At 39.9% G+C, this 11,084-nt stretch overlaps 1 long non-coding RNA gene across 1 annotated transcript; it reads left to right on the plus strand.

The window, feature by feature from the left end:
• Positions 1-489: 489 nt before the first annotated feature.
• Positions 490-10,121, plus strand: LOC110135414 (uncharacterized). Its single transcript, XR_002313364.2, has 3 exons — positions 490-633; positions 2,838-3,028; positions 9,911-10,121. It is a non-coding gene; the product is annotated as an uncharacterized lncRNA (long non-coding RNA).
• Positions 10,122-11,084: the final 963 nt, after the last annotated feature.

Here is an 11,084-nt window from a genome sequence, read left to right on the forward strand (position 1 = left end):
TCATTGCGAAGGCTGCTAATAGATTGTTTGAGCCTGAATATGTTAGCATGGAATATTCCTTCTTCCCAGATAGAGGGCCAGGGTTTTTCCCCACCCTAGTCCCTTCTACCCAGAGTTCTAGATGATGACTGCCAGGTTATTCAAACTGATAATAGTGTTTCCCACCTTTTAAAATAGACTTCCCTTTATTATGTCCTTTGTAATGACATCTGTAGTCCTTATATTCAATAGCAAGCTTTTGTGCTGCCTCAATTTGAGCCAAGGCGTTTTCCTATCAAATCCCATCACAGAAGAGAGGATCATGAAACCAAAGGTTCATATAGATCTTCACACTGAACTCTGGCCATAAGATAACCTTTTAGATTACTAGCCTACTGGGATTACATTTATATTTTTCACTCGCATGCTCTGTCACTTTTAGAGACCAGAAAATGCTATTCATCGTTGCTAGGAGATGGGTGACTATGGCAACAGTGTGGGACCGAGAGCCAGATGCAGTGCCTAAAGCATCACCGGGTTTCTGCTCTTTTTTGATCACTAAATGACTCCACGGCAGTCCTGAGCAAGGCGGCCCCAAACCACCGCCTCTTCAGCTTGTTTCAAAAGACAATGCCACACGGTTTCTGCTCGCAGGTCGGCTCTCCCCATTTAACGAGTATCTTCTCAGTGGCTAACTATACACCATGAGGTTGTCTGAAAAAGGAACAAAGCTAGATAACAAGAGAGATGATCACTATTTAACTGTGTTTTCATACTGCTATTAATTTAGTTCAGATCGAGGGCCATATGCTTCCCTTCATCATTTCACCGAACTCCTAGTGACTTTCATAGAAGTCCCATGCAAAGAACGAGGGCAACATATGGCTCTATTAGTGGTTTGTTCATTCCTCAAAGATTGATGGGTGTTTTAGAGTCATGAATCATTATTGTTAAGACACCCTTCAATGTCTTCAGAAAGGAGCATTTTCACTGATCTGAAAGAGCCTCACCACACAGCCTTAACAAGTATGAAACAGTGCTTCTTTTTGCTTTAAGAACTCGGAAACAAGAATATTAACTTGTTTCTCTTACAATAGACTAAGAAGGCAGCAAAGTATAGTCATCAGTGCTCATCGTCATATATCATTTATTTGGTCCTCTGTGATGACCTAGGAAAGGGTACAGTGGGGGGGTGGAGGGTGGGGAAACCCAAGAGGAAGTGATATGTGTGTAACTAAGGCTGATTTGTGCTGCTGGATAGCAGAAACCAACACAACATGGCAAAGAAATTTTCCTCCAATTAAAAGATAAATTTAAAAATAATTTGCTTATTGGGTCATGGAAGTCTAAATCTATTAACCTGACATTTTTCATCACTCCTCAAAAAACTATAATTCCTTATTACCCGCATCAAACCCAGATTCCTGGTCCTCCTCCGCTTGTGTGGCATCAACCCATCCAGCACAACTTATTCTCCTGTGAAAGTCCTTCCTCTCGTCAGCTCGCAGGAGCTATTTTGCTACCTCTTCCCTCCCACTCCCACTTTCACTACTTTTCACACAGATTATTTCTGAGTCTCCACTGCTGCCGTATCGTAAAACATCTTCTCCATCTCGAACGCTCATTTTGGTTCAAATATTTGCCAGGGACTCTGGCCCCAGACTAGGTGCTAGAATCAAAAAAGCATGAGAGTTCCTCATCATCCAAGAGGGGCAACATAGACCCATAAAACCAGCAATAGGCATCATTTCTGCCGTGTTCCCTACACGCAGGACTCACTGAGACACTATTCCTATTTACTGCTCAGAATGCTGTTATCACTTCCAGGTTGTGGACGAAATATCAGCTCAGCTGGTAAAGGGTAAATGATTTACCCTAAGTCAGAGAGCCAGTTAGCAGTAAACCTGAGTGCAGAACCTAGGTCTGTCTCATCTTTAAAACTGCATTAGGGTTAATGTTTTGACACTATGAGATACTTTCAATGATACAAATGTGTATCCTTTGAGGATAGGAACCTAGAGAACAGAATGACCCAGCTCCATTTGGAAGGGTTAGAAAATAATTCCTAGGGTTTAGAAAGGGTTAAGTTATAAATAAGGAGCTTAACAGTGAGCAGAGGAGGCAAAGGACATTTTTTGGAAAAGGTTGAACTTAGAATTTTAAGCCCTTTTCTGCTTCTTTTAAAATGAGTCCTCTCTTTCACCCACTTCCCTGTTCCAAAGTGCAACTCAGGGCCTGCCTCTTCCGTAAGGTGTCAGTCCGGACCTCTTCCATGATGCTGTCAATCGGGACACTAACCCTTGCTCATCTCATACTTCTCTAAGCTCGGGTGCTAACTCGTTTCCATCAGCCCCCTCGGGTCTTGACTTAGGTACCACCTCATGCTGCTCTCAGTCTGAAGTGTATAAATGTTGCGCGCAGAAGACACACCTCTAGCCTCTTCTGTCATCTTCTAAAAACCTAGAGCTGTATCAGTAACATCACAGGTGATCTGCACATACTTCTTATTGGCAGGAAGTCATCACTCCTGTATCATATTTAAACTTTGCGAACTCTTTCATTTATGCATTCTTTTTAGGTCTTTGTAACACCCAGTGAAGTGTGCTGGCTTGCTGTTTATAATCCCCATTTTGTAGATTAAAGGAAACTGTAATTCATTGGAAAACCCAGAATCACACTGGAGATAAATAAATGATATGTCCAAGAAAAGAATTTAAGTCTTTTCTCCACTTCCCAGTTCTGAATTCAAAGAATGATTGATAGATGGATTAACTTCCAGGTTTTAGCAGATACACTAAGTCTCATGTCCATGCTGTCACTACAAAACCTGACATGCAATTTTTCTGTCTTCACATAAGTGTCCAACTCCTTTAATCTCAGAGAGACCTGCAAAACATTTCGCTTAAGCCATTCAGCTGTTTGATAGTTGAACCAAGAGCAAGAAGGCGTTTTTGAAAATGTGCATAAAGTAGCGTGGGAGCTACTCTTGTCCACACGAGATTCCTGGAAGAATCAGCTCAACAAGCCTCAGACTGCCTGTAAACAGCAGGTGGGTATTTCCCAGCCATCTGCTGGCTTCTCCAGTTGAGAGCCCTTGAGAAAGTCACTAACATGGTTGTGAATGGGATGAATGGTCCTGCTCATTAATCAAAGACTGCAGGAAAAAGAAAAAACTTGGTTCTCCCTGTCGAAGGCTGGGCACACCGTCAAAGCCCAGAGGGAAGGTACAACACAGGGCAAAATGTCTCCTCTTCTTTATATTTTGCTTTCCCTAAAATGAAAAAACCTTCAGCCAGTGGCCTCGGGAGTATCCACTTTAAACAGAACCGTGCTTTATCCTGAAAGTGAAGTGAAACCTGAAATCTTGCCATTTCCAACTCACGAGCCGGCAGGTAAACATGTTATAAAGCATTCACTGAATCTCAGAGGGCTTCATGGATTGCCCATCTGTCCTGCTCTTTCTACCCCCAGATCCGGACATATTTCTTCAACACTGACCACTGGGACAGAATTCAAAGGAGGTGTGTAAATTCCACTCCCCCGTGGTGCTCCTTAGAACCTTAGAGAGAGCTGCCCTGAAGGGTGTCTTCATTAACACTCTCCCTCCTTTCCCCATTTCTCTCTTTTTAAACATTTTTTATTGGAGGGTGGTTTATTTACCATGTAGTGTTAGTTCCTGCTGCACAGAAACAAGTGAATCAGTTCCACCCACTCTTTATGGAATCTTTTCCCATGTAGTTCATTGCAGAACATTGACAGAGTTCCCTGAACTGGACAGAAGTCCTTATGAGTCACCCATTTTATATAGAGTAGCGTGCATACTCAGTTCAGACTGAGCGACTGAACTGAATGTGTATATGTCAATCCCAGTCTAAAAGTTTATCCTCCCTCCCTTCCCCAGCGGGTCCCCATAAGTTCGTTTTCTACATCCGTGTCTCTTTGTTTTACAAAGAAGTTCATTTCGACCGCTTTTTAGATTCCACCTATAAGCGATATCATATGATGTTTGTCTTTCTCTGCCTGGTTTACTTCACCTAGTATGATAATGTCTCGGCCCACTCATGTTGCTGCAAATGCATTCTTTCATCCTTTTTCATGGCTGAGTAATATTCTACTGTGTATATGGACCACATCTTCCTCATCCCTTCCTCTGTCGATGGACATTTAGGTTGCGTCCATGCCTCAGATATTGCAAACAATGCTTCGGTGGACATTTGGGTGCAGGTATTCTTTCAGATTATGGCTTTCTCCAGATATATGCCCAGGAGTGGCATTGCTGGACCAGGTGGTAATTATATTTGGAAGCTCCACACTGTTCTCCATAGTGGTTGCACCGATTTACATTCCCCCCAACAATGTAGGAGAACTGCCTTTTATCCACACCTCTCCAGCACTTATCATTTGGAGATTTTTGATGATGGCCATTCTGACCAGGATGAGGTGATACTTCACTGTAGTTTTAATTTTCATTTATCTGATAATTAATGATGTTGAGCATATTTTCTTGTACTTTTTGGCCATCTGTTTGTCTTCTTTGGAGAAATGTCTATTTATGTCTTCTGCCTGTTTTTTGAGTGGTTTGTTTGGTTTTTCTGACACAGAGTTGCATAAGCTATTTGTTTATTTTGGAGATTAATCCTTTGTTGGTAGCTTCATTTGCAAATATTTGTCCCATTCTGTGGGTGTATTCTTATTTTGCTTATGATTTCCTTTGCTGTGCAGAAGATTTTATGTTTAATTAGGCCTCATTTGCTTTTTTTTTTAATTTTCATTACTCTAGAAAGTGAATCCAAAAAGATATTGCTATAATTAACATAAAAAGAGTGTTCTGCCTATGTTTTTCCTCTAAGAATTTTAGTGTCCAGCCTTACATTAGGTCTTTGGTCCTCACATTAAGTTTATTTTTGTATATGGTGTTAGGGAGTGTTCTAATTTCATTTTTTTAACACGTAACTGTCCACTTTTCCCAGTCCCTGTTTTTTCCTTACTTCCTTCACATTATTCTGTACAAAGTGTTCTCCACCCAGCATATGGTTTTAAGAAAAAGGATTTATCATTTCTTTTATTTCTTCAAAGCCCCGTCTCCACATCATTGGCTCCCTGTTTTACATATAAATAGGAGGTAAAGTACATTTACTAAAATTAAGGCATCAAGTTCCATTTGAAAGGGAAAAATGAGCAAAAATTTTAAAAATAGGGAAAATAATTTTACCAGTAAACAAACAAAAAACTATACACTATTTCCACCTATATAGTTGGCAAAGATTGTTTTCATTTCTTCTTCCTTTGAAAAAATTATTTTGTATTTTGTACTGAGACTTCTCAGTGGTTCACGCAAGAGAACCATGATCCAGGGCTGCAAGAGTCGCTTTGTAAGTAAAGCACCAGAAGCTATTCAGTCCTGATCAGACTCTTAATGACATGCTGTTCTCTGCTTCATGATCAGATACCCAGCCCAGGGATCTGGCTTCCTATCCCTGACTTCATCACAGCGGCTTTCCAAGTCGGCCCTGTCCCTCTCTCTTTTGGTCCTGGTGATGATTTTTCTCTGTCAGTCTCTCAGCCATCCAGCCCTCACCATCTGCACCGCAGCTCAGGAGAGTCTAGAGCTGACTCTGCACACAGCCTGCTCCCTCCTCATTTCAACCTGTTACCTTCTACTGGCCGTGGAGACTATCAAATCGTCCTCCTCGCAACCACTTTTAAAGTGACTACCTAGTGCCTAATGAATCCTGATTTTTCTCGACTCTACTAAGCAAAAAACTACTCACATAAAATGTCTGTAATGTTTTTAAAATGCCAGAACAATCCTGGTTTTCTCAGTAAACATATCCCAGTTTGGGGAGGGGGAGTGTCTTCAGAGGAGGGTTGAAAATCCTTGAACCTATCTGTACACAAGTTATTGGCAAAAAAGAATTAACTTGCCTCATGAGCACTTCTGGAGAAGGAAATGGCAACCCACTCCAGTGTTCTTGCCTGGAGAATGCCATGGACGGAGGAGCCTGGTGGACTACAGTCCATGGGGTCACAGAGTCAGACACGACTGAGTGATTAAGCACAGAGCACTTCAGTTAGTTCTTAAAGTGCGTCTTTCTTGCGCTGCCTTCCCTGCACTTTTTTCCCATGCAGAATATATTATTTTCTCCCTTGAAAGTCCGTGGCAGTGAGAAATGAGATGAAAGAAGCATACACAGTATGCACTCGGGTTACCTTGGAAATTATTGAACGTGCTTCTACCAGAGTTCCCTGTCCTTTGAGTTTCAAGCTGTTATAAACATCGCTTTCCATAGACTAGTAAAAATTCTCTTTAAAGTGACCTGGGCACTTTCAAATCAGACAAAGTCTACTTTTTAAAGATGGCCGGAATATTTTGCCATTACATTTTGAAATACATTTTTACAAAACCAACTTTTGTTGTACCGGGGGTCAGTTTTTTAAATTACATTGTCTGAGCCTCAATTTTAATTATGCCAAATTGGGAATATAAATCTTCTATAAATGAACCCTTAGAAAACCTAAGTGTACCACATTACATACCTTTTCAACTTCTTTCCTCACCACTAACACATGCACAGACAGAAGAAGCCCTGAGAAATTCATGTACTCTTTTCTTTTCCTATTCAATCTCTGGTCATGATGATTAGAAGCAGAGAGGATTACTGAAGGACATGTAACTGCAGGGAAAATAGGAAAAGCAAAGAGCCGATATAATCTTCATATTAGATAAAGAGTTAAAATATACTTTTTGTTGCTTTTGTAGATTAATATTTCCAATTAATAATGCACTCCAAGGCACACTCCTAAAAACCTCACATTTTTAAATTAAAAGCTTCCTTGTTATTACTCACACTGATTCAATGTAACCTCTTAAACCTGGCCTTGCTTCATAAACATGACTTTAATAATAGTTTCTTTTTTTTTAATTTTTTTTTCCATTTATTTTTATTAGTTGGAGGCTAATTACTTTATAACATTGCAATGGTTTTTGTCATACATTGAAATGAATTAGCCATGGATTTACATGTATTCCCCATCCCGGTCCCATTTACCACTTTTTTCATTATTTCTCAAAAAAAACCCTTTTCAAGTGGGTAGATTCATTCAATAAAGCGTTAAAACACATTCTCAAATGAACCTACAGTTGAAAATTTAGTTGAAGAAAAATGCACGATTAGCCTCCTCACCCTTATTAAGCATAAGTCATTCTGTCATGTCCGACTCTCTGCGACCCCATGGACTGTAGCCCGCCAGGCTCCTCTGTCCATGGAATGCCCCCGGCAAGCGTACTGGAGTGGGTTGCCATCTCCTTCTCCACCTAACCCTCATTAAACTAACCATATATTCTAGCTATAATGTAATAGCCATAACTTTAAATATTCAGTCTGGTGCTGTGTCTCAATTTTGGGTTCATGATATACGATTATTCCACCCATGCGATTATGCAGGTTCACTTTGGCTGGTTACTTTCAATTAGTACAGAAATATTCATATCTGAAGATTTGTTAGAGAGTAACATCTATCAACTATACATGAGGCGGTTCTTGGATAACTTTGTAATTCCTGCACTGTAGTCTCACTATCCTCTTATATTGACAGTTTCTGATTGCTAAAATAAATTGAAAAAAAATTTAAGGCAATCCATCTTGGCTCTGCATACTAAAAACCAGCAAGGTGGGATGTGCAAAGTACATACCATCCTGTAATTAAAGAAGTTTACTTCAAAATGTTCAAAGCAAATTTTTAACAGAGCAAAATAAATCACATATTTAAATGTTGTGTACTTTGACAAATTTTCTCTTACCTATACCAAGATAATGGACTTTGAAGCCAGAGAGACATAGCTCCATTTTTTGCTAGCTGCAGGATATATGTGTGAAACTTAACCTCCAGAACTTTGTTTCTTTGATGGCAAAATGAGGTGAAGAGTTTACAGAACTTCTGGCAGCTTTAAATGCACTAAAGAAGTGTGAGGATGCCTGGCACATTTCCTGGCATACAATACCCAATAAATGTTAGTTTCCTTTTCTCATCTCCAAAATACTTCAGTGGTACATCTCTTAATTGTAATTCTGACCTTTCATTTTACATAAGTCCCTAATTTGGAGATACTTTTACAGTTTAGACACCCATCTTCTCAATAAAGTTGACTGCTAGCTCATTTTGTGATTTCAACTGTAACAGAAAGTCCTCAGCTCCAAAAATATTTCTCTTGACCATGCTCATGCCTAAATCTTCTTTTGCAGGAGACAAAGGCATTTATTCCAGAACTACAGATAAATCCAAAATTATAAATCCCCCAAAGAGAGAAAACAACACCATGACTTAAATTCATAGCAGGTTTCACGTGACTGAGAGCAGATACTTTCCTGTGATTAATGGGGGAGAGCAGAAGTGAGAACATAAGCAAGACACAGGAACCTGGGCTGGGAATAGGGTCCACAGAGGAAGGAAAGTGATTTTGAAGTTAGAGGTAAATTCAAAGACAAGCTTCAACCACACAATTTTTCATTCATACTAGATCCTGCAAAAGGAGACTTGATTTACAGCACAATTTAAAAAAAAAATGTTTTGGCTGATGGTGATCCAGCTTAAATTACAGATTATTTTGATCATGGTGATACTTTCTGTTTTTCCTGATCAACCCAGGGTATTTATATGATCAGAGATGGTAGAATTAGAAATATGTCAGTGTGCACAGTATGATAGACTCTGCCCATGGGTGTTGCTGGTAGGTAGAGCTGTGTGCGTCTTTAACATTCATAATTTAGTGTTAAGAATGGGTGTTTTCAGGCTTGTTTTCCCTATAGTTGGAGTAACAAATAAATGAACTATTGAGTCAAACACACAGAGGAGCCAGAGAAGGTATTAGACAGCAAGGTTTTCAAATCAATCAGTGTTTCCAACCCTTTGCTCTCTGCAGTGGTTAGCGGCTCTACTGAAAGCTCTGAAATTGTCCTGGACTCACCAGGCAGCCAAATAAAGAATCAAAGGGAGGAAGCTTTTGGCTTTGTTGCAAGCCTCACATCAATGACTCTGTGGCATGCTTCAGCCCAAGACACAGAACCCATTGCTTTCGTCAAGAGCAGTAGCCTGGTTAAAAAATATATCAGGTGACTTAAGCAAATTCTGAAAGCACTGAGCTATCAGACTTGAGTATTTATGGTCTTTGATTGTAAACTTCCAAAGAACAAAGACCATATCATGTATTGATATATTCCAAACTAGCACTCTACGAATGCTCAGGGAATATTAAACAATTACATTTTATTGCAGAAGGCCTTTAAATGTCTTCTCTTACAGGCCATGCTTCTTAAACAGTGTTGCCTATTTTGTATACATTCTGAAGCCAGTGCCATCCTTGTCGAAGTTTAATGAAACCCTAATCATCCTTCATGCTCGGAAAGATTGAAGGCGGGAGGAGAAGGGGACGACAGAGGATGAGATGGTTGGATGGCATCACTGACTCAATAGACACGGGTTTGAGTAAACTCCAGGAGTTGGTGATGGACAGGGAGGCCTGGCGTGCTGCGATTCATGGGGTCACAAAGAGTAGGACACGACTGAGTGACTGAACGGAACTGAACTGAAGTCATCCTTTAGTAGGAGGCTAAATATAGTTTCTTCTTAGAAGCTTTCTCTTGTTTTTCAGCTCACACTTACAACTTTGTAATTAAAGACAGCATGATAATTTAGTACTTTGCACTTCTATTGTCTTATTTTAATTCGTTTTTCTTAACTGTGTTATCAGTTCACCATAGTGAAGATCATGCTTTACTATTTTATTACCAACCCCATTCCCATGTATTCTCAGCCCGTGGTATGTGATTTTTTAAGAACAATAATAATTTGACTAATTCACAACGTTGGATTATTAAATTCATATATCAACATTTTGTTTCCGTGTCCCCCATCTCCAAATTCATACTTGAAGCTGGAACCCCCTATGTAACTGCATTTGGAGAAACAGCCTGTGAGGTGATAGCAATTTACTGAGGCCACAGGATGAAGCCATAAGCCGACAGTGCCCATGTTAGAAGAGGAAAGTACCAGAACGCTCTCCTTCTGCCAGTTAAGGACGTCGAGCTGGGAAAAGAGTTCTCACCAGAAATCGACCCTGCCGGACCCGGACCTGGGACTTCCAGCCTCCAGAATAATGAGAGTAAATTTCTGTGTTTAAACCACCCAGTCTATGGTATCTTTTTCTGGCCACCCCAATAGACTGATACATCATGAAAACAAGACAAAAAGGAAACCCATTTTGAGAAAGCAATATGCAAATCCAATATGTATGTTTTCAATTTTGAGAAAGAGCTGCATTCAAAGCCATAAGAAATCAATTTCTTGGTTTAGATGTACAAGAAAGAAAACCATTGTGCAATTCTGATAGAAAACTTGGCATTGCACTTTCAGTAATGCAGTGACAATTTCAGAAAAAGATCATGACTTGAAGAAATTCCTTATAAATTTATGAAGGAAATCAAGTTAAACATTAAAAAACAAAGCCACTAATTATAGATAAAATCACTCCATGATGTGTATATAATTTTTTTAAAACTTTATAAAACAATTCCATAGGAAGCACCTCTCAAATATTGGCATTGACTTAGAAGAGCCAAGGTCGTCTTGTTGAAGGCCCAATTCCAACAGTCTTTGGTCACCAGGAGGGGGCAGCAAGGCACACGCGATGCCTCAGTGTCTGAAACTCTAGGGAGCCTTGCCAGGTTAAGCAGGAAGTGTCTAGGTGGGACACAAAAGCATCAGATATGAAAAAAAAAAGCAGCTCTTATAAGTCCGGGCCAAGCCCCAGAAAGAGGAGACAGCAGGAACACACAAGTCAAACTTTTATGTACATCAATGGAATACTTGGGGTTGGAAATGAGAATGTTTATCCTTCTAAAATCAGTATACGCCAACAATTTCTTAATGCTTCCACCGAAATTACTAAAATAGCACAGAATGTTGGAGTTATCCAGCCCTGACTTCTCACAGTTAAATCTGAGACATTTTTCTTTCTATTCGTTGACTTTAAGCCTTCACGGAAAGCAGCCGTACAACATTTTGAATAGTTTGGTGGTCTACAACGACTACTGAGTTTCTCCCAGGAA

This window comes from Odocoileus virginianus, chromosome 3 (assembly GCF_023699985.2).
Source record: "Odocoileus virginianus isolate 20LAN1187 ecotype Illinois chromosome 3, Ovbor_1.2, whole genome shotgun sequence".
Lineage (NCBI taxonomy): Eukaryota > Metazoa > Chordata > Mammalia > Artiodactyla > Cervidae > Odocoileus > Odocoileus virginianus.